Source organism: Urocitellus parryii, chromosome 6, assembly GCF_045843805.1.
Source record: "Urocitellus parryii isolate mUroPar1 chromosome 6, mUroPar1.hap1, whole genome shotgun sequence".
NCBI lineage: Eukaryota > Metazoa > Chordata > Mammalia > Rodentia > Sciuridae > Urocitellus > Urocitellus parryii.
This window is the reverse complement of record NC_135536.1, coordinates 71,533,546-71,545,728: the sequence shown is the minus strand read 5'-3', so window position 1 is coordinate 71,545,728 and position 12,183 is coordinate 71,533,546. Positions and strand designations below refer to the sequence as shown.

At 36.3% G+C, this 12,183-nt stretch overlaps 2 protein-coding genes across 6 annotated transcripts in view; one reads left to right on the top strand and one right to left on the bottom strand.

Annotated features, from left to right (window-relative positions):
- Rtn1 (reticulon 1) overlaps positions 1–7,091 on the bottom strand; it is a 375,661-nt gene extending 368,570 nt beyond the window's left edge. For 4 of the 5 annotated variants that reach the window (XR_013343701.1, XR_013343702.1, XR_003302728.2 and 1 more), the window contains exon 1: positions 6,833–7,091. The gene's annotated coding sequence lies outside the window, so the exon portion shown is untranslated. The remainder of the gene's footprint in view (positions 1–6,832) is intronic. The other variant, XM_077799489.1, reaches the window with a different exon arrangement.
- A 102-nt stretch (positions 7,092–7,193) lies between these two features.
- Positions 7,194–12,183, top strand: part of Pcnx4 (pecanex 4) — a 31,552-nt gene continuing 26,562 nt past the window's right edge. Inside the window, exon 1 of the mRNA XM_026410047.2 lies at positions 7,194–7,620. The gene's annotated coding sequence lies outside the window, so the exon portion shown is untranslated. The remainder of the gene's footprint in view (positions 7,621–12,183) is intronic.

The window sequence follows — 12,183 nt, the reverse complement described above, 5'->3', positions numbered from 1 at the left end:
TTGAAGTTATAATCCTCCTGCCTCAGCCCCCAGAGTAGCTGGAATTACAGGTGTGTGCCACAGCACTGGCCACTGTCTTTTTATTGACTACACAATGGCTTAATGATTTAATAGTTTGGTGGGGTTTTTCGAAAAAGGAATATTTTTTATTAACTTAATTTTTTGAAGTTTTTATGGCTTAAAGATTATAAAACTAATAAATTACCATGAATGATGGCACCTGACTGTAACCACAGCAAATCAACAGGGTGAGAGGCAGAAAGATCACAAGTGTAAGGCCAGCCTTGGCAAAATAAAAAGGGATGGAGATAGCACATATGAGTTCAATCCCCAATACTGCAAAAAAATTAAAAAATAAAGTTTAAAAATAATAATAAATATTGTTTAAAAAATTATTAGCAGCACAAAAGAGTATAAGCAAAAAGTAAAAGTTGCTCTTCCCATCAAATTCCAGTTACTCTCCTGAGGTTCAGGAGAGTAATATTTTCTTCTGTAACCTTCTTAATAAGCATATTGAAAGCATATTCGTATTTACAGTGATTTTTCATACAGATAAAATAATAGAGTATAAACTAATTTTTCATTTTTTAACAGTATAAGTTGGGCATCTTTGCATAAAAGATATATTCTTTTGGGGCCTAATTTAATTAACTTGTTCCCTACTAAAAGAATGTTGTTTTTTGCTTACAAATAGTCTAATTACATCTTTGTACAAATCTTGGCTCACTTAACACACTCAGAAATATACCTATAAAAATAGATAAAATTTCAATGTCAAAAGAAATTGCATTTTAAGCTTTGCTCAATTCCTCTAATCTACCATCCCATCAATATTGATTTTTGTCATTTATACTTTTTATATAAATGTTATATGCTAAATATGGTTCATTTTTTCTTCTAAAAAATATTTAATGTAACCTCTAGCTTTCCATTCAACAATAATGAGTCTGGAAATATTATATAAGGATATGTAAAGGCTTTCCTCCACCATTAGGCAAATTGCACCTAACTTCCCCCCATTCTTATGTAATTATAACCTTCCTGTTAACTTGTTTATTGTACTTCCTTATAGATTCTTTCTCCAGACAAATGAAAAGAGTATGTTCACAGGATTCTAAATAAAACATTTATAGATAATTTAGAAAGCAGATACTAGGAAAAGGGCATCTATTTTACATTATTATAATTCTAGCTTTAGATATCAATATTAATAACAAGGAATCATATTTCTTATAACACTGTCAGTAGGAGCAACTAATTGATGGTTCCAATCTTAGTATAAGATGCTAGGATGAAGACTTTGAAATCTGCTTTATTATCCCTCAATTATGTGTACCAAAATGAAGGGAAATCTATTTAATGCAGATGTGGGTATAAATTAATTTTGTAGATCAAATCATACCTCTGGATATTTACAGAATTTTGATCTTCTACTGACATCACATTTACAAAGTTTTACAAAATGTAATAATTTTAAAATGAAATTTTATATTTTTACATATTCTGATTTACTGATTATCAGTCTACCAATAATCTATGTTCTTTTTATATACCTGTGATTTTTCCCCCCAGTACTGGGGATTGAACTCAGCGGCACTCAACCACTGTGCCACATTCCCAGCCCTATTTTGTATTTTATTTAATGCCAGGGTCTCACTGAGTTTTGCTAAGTGCCTCGCTTTTGCTGATGCTGGCTTTTGAACTCTTTGTGATCCTCTTGCCTCAGCCTCCTGAGCTACTGGGATTACAGGCATGAGCCACCATACCCAGCCTGTGTTCTTTTTGAACAACTGAATGAAACCAGTTTCCTGCTGTGATAATGTTCTAAAATAATATTAACACACCTAAAATTAAACATATGTTAGGTTATTGATATAAAATGATAGTGAACTTTAAGAGCTATCCAAGAAACCTAAGAATTCTTGATCATAACCCAAATCTGATACTATCCTTTCACCCTATACTTCCCATCAGGAATTACTGTAAATGTTTCAGAACTATAATTGTATCATACAATAAAGCTTAGCACCAGCAAGTGGCAAAGCATGATTATATTTTATTTGATCTATTTATATTTGTGGTATGAAATTTTCTGTATTAAAGGAACTTTCATATGAAACTTTGTAATTAACTGTTGGTCACTCCTGTCTTTAATATCCTCAAAACTGAGTGTCACCCAACCTACATGCCTGTGAATATGCTCATACACTCTGAAATTTCTACCCACCACATGCTCATTCACACAATCTTTTTAAAATATCCATATTATGGGGCTGGGGATGTGGCTCAGTGGAAGAGAGCTTGCCCTGCGTATGCAAGGCTCTGGGTTTAACTATCAGCCCTACCCTACACACACACACACACAATCACATCATTATCTGTGATCTAAAACAATGAGATGAATTCTAGCAATAAATTGATCATCTTATAGTTCCTTTCTTTTTCTCATAGTGGTTTTCTTCTTTGATTCAATCATCCCATAAGACCTAAACCCTGGCATTAAAATCTGATAACTTCACTATCCATTTTTTTTTCTTTCCCCTAAGTACACTCTATATCTTTAGCTTTCTTCCAAGGTCCAATGTTTATATTTCTAACTGGATATATATATACCTGAATAATCCACCACCCCCTCAAACACATTTCTCAGAATGGCTTCATTATATCTTGTTTCAAAACTATTCTTCCTCCTTTGCTTATTTAATTTAGGGTGCCACAAACTTTGTGGTCACTGGACTTCAAGGTTGGACTCATCTTCATCTTTTCTTCTTGGGTCTCCTCACACTCCTCTGTACCTTCTCCCATCCCCACCCAACTATTTACCAAATTCTAGCAATTCTGCTTCCTTGTCTTAGAAACTCATCTTTTTAATGCCCTGAGGTAATTTTGCCCATTTTTGTTGTTGTTATTGTTCTTGCTTCTTAACTTTATTTATTTTAAATTTCACCCTTCTTTATCCATTATTCCTGGTGCTGCAGGATGCATAAATTTTTGTAGCCTTCTGGCCCATAATCTCTGGGCAATGAGACAAAGTAAGAGCTTCATGGTAATTTGTGTTTACTTTTTAGCAAGAGGACCAACTTCAATATGAGCTTAAAACTAAATTGACATTATACCATTACACAAAAACGTGTGTCATGATTATGCTTTGCTATACCTATTTTTTTGGTTGAAGTAGCACATTTTTTTATCATCTTTTCATATGAGCCAGCAAGATAACAGAAAATAGATGGAGAATTGTAAAGACATATAGATATGGGCTCAACTTCCACTTTCATCGTTTCACTTTTCTGAAGCTAAGGTTCCTTATATTTGCAATAAGAATAACAATAAACTGTCTCATAAGGTTAAGATTAAATGAGGCACAAAAGAACCCAATTCTATGTATGCTCTAAATATATGTCAAGTGAGTTAATAAATAAATGTCCCTCCATTTGGAATACCTGCTGTCTCACATCTTCATCTTCTGTTTGCCCTTTAAAACTAGATTGCAGCCATCCTTAATTTCACCAGAAAGTTTTGTGTCATATTTTCCTGCAACTTCCAGTGTTTCTTGGTTTATCTCACATTCTGCTACTGATATCCTTATTCATTTCCCAAGTTACATTTTGGCAAACCTTGAGGAAATTTTTTATTTGACTTTGTTATCTGAAGCAATTAATATGGTTCCTGATAAGGAGGAACTATAATTTCAGTAAATATTGAATAAATACTTTATATGCAAATTATAACTAAAAGGGCTTCATACCATAAACCATCTTTAAAAGTGGTTTAAAGTATTGAAACATATTTGAAAAAAACAAATATAAACAGCAGACATTTCAACAATAAAATGTTGATTCTGGTTCAGTAATATATAAAGTCCATAAGAAAGAAGGTATTATAAACAATCAGCTCATCCTTAATAAGCACTTAAACTGCTGGTTACTATGATAAGTGATCTGCAGTAATTTAATACAACCTACATAACTGTGAGTTAAATTCTCTCATTTAGCTTTATTTTATAATACATGGAAACTGAGGACCAGAGAAATCAGGTGAACCCCAAGATCACATAAATAATGGGCAGTAGTGTCAGGGTTTCAATCCATGATTCCTGACTCTAGAGCCTCTACTTTTAATGCTGCTACACTTGGACTTCTTAGCAATTAGCTAATGCTTCAAGGTTTAATTAATGTGGTACTGTGACTAATGATAAATAAGCTTGTCTCCCCTACAAAGAAGTAGCAACATTATGGATGGCCCAAGAGCACACTTTCTCATAATCTATCAAATTGTGAAGACAATGAATTATAACAGGTTCTTTCTACAAACTGTGTCCAAATATCTACACGTCCTTGATATTACATAAGGTTTCCGTCCATATACTTTCCATAAAGTACTTTACCTTTAGAAAGAATTATATCCTTTTAAAAATGTCTTGATTCTCTTTTAATATTGTTCCCCACCACCACCACAAGGCCTGAAACCCTAAATGTTTAAGAACAAAGCCATCACTTCCATATAGCTAGGAAAACAAGACCACATTTATAGTTCACATTTATAGTTTTGAGATAAGACCCAAATGAGACATTTCTTAAGCCATTTAGAGTCTCATGTGTGCAGAAATGGTCGATCAATAACAGGAAAACATGGGTACCATGACAAAATCAAATTGACTTAAATGTTCCTTTACATGGGGCTCACTGATTTCAGCAGAGACCAATTATTATCGCGGCTCTCAGGAGCCACCTTGAAGACTCCTAACTGGCAATGTGAAATGCTTCCAGAACTTGGGAGGAAACCAAATTTCATGGAGAATATGGCAGTGGGCACTGGAAATATGTTTAAGTTTGTAACAAGAATAAGGGTCTTTATGGCCATTCCATAAAGATTCCTGGATCTAAAATGAAACTCACACTAATAAATCAGGTATGGCTTTAAAGGGGGGGGGGGGGCACAAGAACTTTGCCTAGCTTTATGAATACACTTCGAAGTGAAATAAAAACGGCCCTATGCAGTTACAAATCCTAGTAACATGTTGCAACAATGTGCATTTTGGTTCCTTGTAATTAAGAAGGCAGCCACCAATTCACACCTGGGGGGAAAAATGCAATAAATGAGCCATAGTAAGTATATACAAAGTAAACCTTGGAGATACTGCAGATTTGGTTCCAGACCACCTCAATAAAACCAGAATCAAAATAAAGTAAGACACATTTTTTTCGGTTTCCCAATGCATATAAGTTTTGTTTTCATTATACTGAGTCTATTTAGTCTAAAAAACAATGTACATACCTTTAATAAGAAATTGTTAAAAAAAAATACTAATGATCATCTGAGCCTTCAGTGAATCATAATCTTTTTGCTGGTGGAGGGTCTTGCCTTTATGTTGATAGCTGCTGATTGATCAGGGTTCTGGTTACTGAAGGCTGGGACTACTGTGTTAATTTCTTAAAATTTAAGACAATTAACTTTCCTGCATTGACTGACTCTTCCACAAAAGATTTCCCTGTAGCAAGCAATGCTGTTTTGCCTGCAGCAGAATTTCAAAATTAGTCAATCCTCTTAAACCTTGCTGCTACTTTCTGAACTAAGTTTATGTAATATTCTTAATCCTTTGTTATCATTTTAACAATATTCATAGCATCTTTATCAGGAGTAGATTCCATCTTAAGAAGCCACTTTCTTTGCTCATTTGTAAGGGGTAACTCCTCATCAGTTTTATCATAGGATGATTACTGTAACTTAGTCATATCTTCAGGCTCCACTTCTACATTGAAAATCTGTTATCTAATGTAGCCACCTTCATCAATTATCTTAGCTTGATCTTCTGGATAATTTATTGCTGCTTCTACATTAGTCCTTGATGCTTGACCTTGTATTTTTATGCTATGGAAAGGATTTCTTTCCTTAAACTTCATGAACCAAACTTTGCTAGCTTCAGACTTTTCTTCTGCAGCTTCTTCACCTCTCTCAGCCTTCACAAAAAATTGGAAGAGATTTAGGGCCTTGTTCTGGATTAGACTTTGGTTTAAAGGGAATTTTGAGGCTGGTTTGATCATCTATCAAGACTACTAAAACTGACTCCGTTTCAGCAATAAGGCTGTTTTGCTTTTTTCTCATTTTTGTGTTCCTTGGATACCGCTTCCTCCCCCCCCCCCCCAGCCCCTTACTGGGAATTGAACTCAGGGGCACTCAACCACTGAGCCACATCCCCAGGCCTATTTTGTATTTTATTTATTGACAGGGTCTCACTGGGTTGCCTAGCCCCTCGCTTCTGACTTGCAATACTCCTGCCTCAGCCTCCCTAGTCGCAGGGATTACAGGTGTGCACCACCCCGACCCGCCTGGGGTACCACTTTTTAATTTCCCTCAAAAACGTGTCCTTTGCATTCACAACGTTCTTCTCCCAATCTCAGCTTCTGACATGCCTTCTTCACTAAGCGTAATCATTTCTAGCTTTTGTCTTTCTTTCACTTGGAGGAAGGATTGTGGGGTTATTAACTGCCTTAATTTCAACAGTGTTGTATCTCAGGAAGTGGGGAAGCCCAAGAGGGAGCAAAATGGGAACAGCACTATGGGTGGAACAGAAGACACAACATTAATTTGGCTGTTTTATATAGGTATGTTTCATAATACCCCCCAAAACAATTACAATGAGTATCAAAAAGTCATCATATTAAAAAAATGAAAAAGCTTGAAACATCGTGAGAATTATCGAAATGTAACAAAGTAGTCACAAATGGCGCCAACAGTATTGATCTACGTAGCGTTGCCACATCCTTCAATTTGTTAAAAAAAACACACACACACACACACACACACACGAAAACAAAACCAAAAAACCTACAATATCTGCGAAGCAAAATAAAACGAAGTATGCCGGTGATGCAGCTCCAAATCTTCCAAACTGCACATGGTTCACGAAGAAGCACTGAAAAGTCCTCATTACCGTGTCAGTGTTGGGTGGTGAAGACCAAACAGCAGGTGCCATTAATTGAGGTCGTCCGACCTTGAAAGATTGGGGCCCTACTACATTTCTGAGTCAGGGGGCAGACAACCCCTCCCGACCTCAGATAACCAGGCGCTCCCAAAATGGCGTCCATCCAACCGTGGAGCCCGCCCTGCGGAAGAACGTCACGTCACCAGGACCTCGACGCTCTTGCGTGGGGGCGCGGCCCGGGTTAAAGTTCAGAGGTTGACCTCCAGCCCTCAAATCCCTAACGCAGACGTCCGGTTCCAGAGAGGGACCAGAGTACTAACGTCTCCCACGAGCCCGAACCTGGCATACTAGGGCCCGGGCCCGGACCGAAGGAATCGCGTCTCTTCCCTTCGATACCTCAGCCCGCCTCGGAAGCGAGCTCAGGCTGAGGCGAGCTGGCCCCGCCCGTGAGCGCGCGAGTGCGCGCACGCGAACTGCTCCGCTCGGGTGGCGCGCGCTAGAGTTGATGTTAGCCATGGAAACCCGGAGCGGCTGCGGAGGCCTCTCTGGGATCTTGTTGTGGGACCGCTGCAGCTTCTCTGCCTCAGCCTTCCGGCCGCAGCCAGCTTCCAGGTGGGAGTGCTCACCCGGGTTTACCAGCAGAAATGCAGACTCCAGGCTGCCTTCGCGCCGCCTCTTCCCTCGAGTGATTCGAGGTACGTTTGATCCCTGACCCACCTGGCGACTTCGCTGCCTTAGTTTCCAAGCCTGTGCACGGCCACTTTGTCTTCCGGATTTTATTACACAAGAAATAGGGTTTTGTCCTTTGTCATAAAAGCTTCAAGTACGATTACTGAACCTTTTAACCTTTTATTTAACTGTTTGGGACATTTATTGTCTAGTTCTGAGTTTCGTAAATAGCTGCCTGTTAGTTATAACTGCTGTAAAAAATACAAAGTCGTGAACTATTTCTTTTTCCTTTGTAAGGACTTGAAATATAATTCACATCCCATACAATTCACCCACTTAAATTGTACGTTCTTTAATATATACTTACAGAATTGTGCAACCATTACTACAGTCAATTTTAGAACATTTTCCTCAACCCGGAAAGAAGCCTCACATCTTTTATCAGTCACCTACCTCCATTATCCTTACCCCCATGAGCCCAAGGCAACCACGAATCTATTTTTCTGTCTCCAGATTTGCTTATTCTGAACATTTCACATAAATGGAATTTTACAGTATGTGGTCTTTTGTGACTGTCTTCTTTCACTTAGCATGATGCTTTCAAAGTTCACCCATGTTGTAGCATGTATGAATACTTCATTCCTGTTTATACTCTAATAATATTTCATTGTGTAGCAGTACCTCATTTTTTTATCCATTCACCTTTTGATGGACAGTTTTGTTTCCATTTTGGGGCTATTAAAAAATTTCTATTATGACTGTTCCCATGTAAATTTTTGTGTAGACATATGTTTTAATGTTTTCTTGAGTGTAATAGCTGGAAGTGGAACAACTCAGTCATATGGTGATTCTATGTTTAGTCTTTGTAGGAATTGCCAGGCTTTTTCTAAAGGGCTGTACCATTTTATATTCCCAACAGATGTGTTTGAGGGTTTTACTTTGTCCATAACCTCACCAATACTTGTTATTGTCTTTTTTTTTTTTTTTACGTTAGCCAGTCAAGAGGATTTGAAATGATATATCATGATATTTTTGACTTGTATTTCCCTAATGATTAATATTATTGAGTTTCATTTCCTGGATTTATTGGTATTTCTGTATCATCTTTGGAGAGATATCTACTTAGATCCTGTTTTTTTTTTTTTTTTTGTTTTGTTTTTTTGTTTTTTTTTTTTTTTTTTTTGTGCAGGGGATCAAACTCAGGGCCTCATGCATGCCATACAGGCATTCTACCACCACTGAACCATGACCCCAGTGGCCCTTTGTCCATTAAAAAGGGGGGGGGGTTGTTTTTTCACTTTATGAGAGTTCTTTGTAGATACAAATCTCTCACCGTGTATGATTTGCAAAAAATTTCTGTAGATTGTTTTCACCTTCTTGGTGATGAGAACCTTTTCTTTTAAATATTCTTCTACTTGTCTTATCAAAGTGCTTGGTCCCAAAGCCCTCATGCTAGCTTAGCTATCAAACGCTTTTCTTTTGACATTTTTATAGATTACTCTCAGACCCACCTTTCCTTGAAGAACCCATTGTAGCCTCAAAATAAAATTCTCTTTCATTTAGCAATAGCTTGGAATGATTTAAAACTCACTCTGCCACCAACTGATATTGTATCTTGGTTAAGTCACTTGCGATCACTGTTTCTCAATAGTCTTTCTGTAAAATTTATCTCTAGTAATTCATGTGGGTGGCCAATTTCACTCAGAGGACTTTGAGAGAATCACTTGATTTTGAGAGAATGGCTTGTCAACTCAATTGACTTTATAGTGGGCAAGTTGTGTGAAGTGCAGGAAGGTTGTTTCGGATAGGAATAGTAGTGTTGCCTGGCCCTATTATACATTTATAATGTTTTGATGTGGTTTTCAGCTCTTTCCTATTTTAGGTTTCCATGAGTAATGGAATTCTGTGAATTCATATCTTGGTGTACAACAGGAAAGGGAAAGCATAGAACCAACTAAAATTTTGTTCCACTTGTGAGGCATTTATAATACCTGCAATCAACTATTGAACTATGTAGTCATCCTTCCTTTATAGTCATAGACCAATTCCTATGGACTAATAGAAAACTCTTAAATTCAAAGACCCTCCAAAGTTGTGACCCTTCAAGTTGTGAATTTTAACAAACCTCATAATCTACATCCCAAAAGACCTAATAAACTTATTCCTTCTTAAGACTTTCTTTTCAGGTGTTATGGTATATTTTCCTTTCATTAATGGGTGAAGGAGAGTACTTACCACACAATTTGAAAACCAGAGCATGAAATATATTTTTCATATTTGAGCATCAAATATTTTTAAAAGACTCTTCAAAAAATCTGTAAACTGGACATGGTAGCACATACCTATAATCCCAGCTACTTGGGAGGCTGAGGCAGGAGGATCACAAGTTGAGGCCAGCCTAGTGAGTCAACTTAGTGAGATCCTGTCTCAAAAATTAAATTAAAAGGGCTGGGATGCAGCTCAGTGGTAGAATTTTTTTTAAAAAAAGAAAAAAATTTTCATGACATGGCATTCAGTTAAGATCACATAGATTATTTTCAGAATTATAATGGTAGCTATCTTTCTATCTCTGTATTCTTCATAATATCCTCAACAGTTAGTACTTGACTATTAAAAAAACAAAAAACCTACATCTGCATACTTTTTAGAACTGCCCTGGTAACAAGTGATTTTTATTCAGAGCAACTGAGAATTAAGTTATTTCAAATGCTTTTTAGTACTGAGGTGTGGGTCAGTTCATTTCTTCACACATGAAGTTTTCTGTTTTCAAAATTTTAGTAAATATAGTGATGCTTAGAACAGTAAAACTTCAGTAAATTTCCTTTCAATTTTTGTAAAATAAATTTTAGAAGCATGGATGCCTTCATTCTCTTCATAGAATAATGATAGATTTTTTTTAAGTTAACTTTGCTAAAATCAGACAATTGTTGATGCCATTTTTATCTCTTAAGCTTCTTTTTTAGAGTTTTTGTTTTCCATGTTTGAGCCATTTTTCACTTGAACACACTGGAGGTAGAAGCCATATAAGTGCATCAGTTCATCTAGGATTCATCAGTCTATCCAAATTCATCTTCCTGTCTCATAGATCTTCCATAGGAAAATGATATCAAAATATTGACCCCCATCCATGTAAGTGTGACCTCACTTACCCTATGACTTGAACAAGACAGTGTTATCAGAATAAAGTATAAGGAGCCTGGCATCACTGCAAGAGATAAGCTTATACAGTGGAAAGGGAGGCAGTCTTTTCATTTTCTGTGCTTGAACTTGGGACAGTGAAGGTTATATGTGGTCCTGTGGTTCTGTTATTTTGTGAATCCTTGCAGGGCTGTCCTATGAGTGAAAGGTGTCATTTGTTCTGGGCGGAACCAAAAAACAGTGACTGGAAGATGTAAGATAGATGCTTACAGTTTTAAAAAAACTTTCTAATAGTATAATAAAGATGTGGTTTTAAGGTATTAATTCTTAAAGCTCTTTTCAGTCCCAATATTAGTTTGGTAGAACTAGTGGAAAGACTATTTTAAACTGACTGAAAGAAAGCTAGTTTAAGATGACTTTAATTTTTTCTTTCTAGCTCTACATATGATTAACTGAGGTAATACTTTTCTAATTGATCTTGTGTCAGACAGCTGTTTTTTTTTGTTTGTTTGTTTTTTTAGAATAAACAGCTGAGGGCTAGGGTTGTGGCTCAGTGGTAGAGCGCTTGCCTAGCACGTGTGAGGCACTGACTGGGTTCGATCCTCAGCACCACATGAAAATGAAATAAAGATATTGGGTGTCCACCTACAACTAACTAAATAAATAAATAAATAAAATAGAATAAGCAACTGAGTAAGTTAAATTGAAGAGAACCTATGTTACTTTAAATTAGATTGTTCTGGTCCTTAATGAAAATAACCTACACTAAAGAATGTATGGGTCCTATTGTTATTCCCTTTCCAGTTCTGATAGATTCTGGAAACTGACAACAGAACAACTAAAAAAGGAAGCACAGCTAATAAAAATAAGCATCCACTCTGATACTTAAAGCCTTTTAATTTCCAGTTAATTGTTCTTCCTACTACATATTGAACTGCCAATGCCATATGGAGTTTTATTGAAATACTAATTACTTCAACAGGATTTAACTTTTTATATTGTTGGATAGCACTAACTTTACCATAATTGTTAGGTGATATGATTAACAGGTTTTCTATTTTCAACTTCTATTTCCATTTCAATTCAAGGGAATTGTGGAGAATCTGTATTTTACTCAGTAAGGGCTGGAAAACTGTGACCTTCAGGCTAAATCTGGCCCATACCTTATTTGGATAAATATGGTAAAGCTTTATTGCAACAATCAGTCTTATCCATTTATATATAGTGTTGTATACAGCTACTTTTTTTGCTAGTGCAACAAAATAGAGTCACTGTAATAGAGATCTAATGGTCCTCAAAGCTTAAAATATTTACCATCTGACCATTGAGAGAAAAAAATTGAACTACCCTTGTAATAAAAGAAAAAATTAAAAACAACAAAAACTCACAGTGAAGTGACCAAACTGCTGGCAGACTTTTTTAACTTTTCTTTGACCTCAGAATCTTAAAAA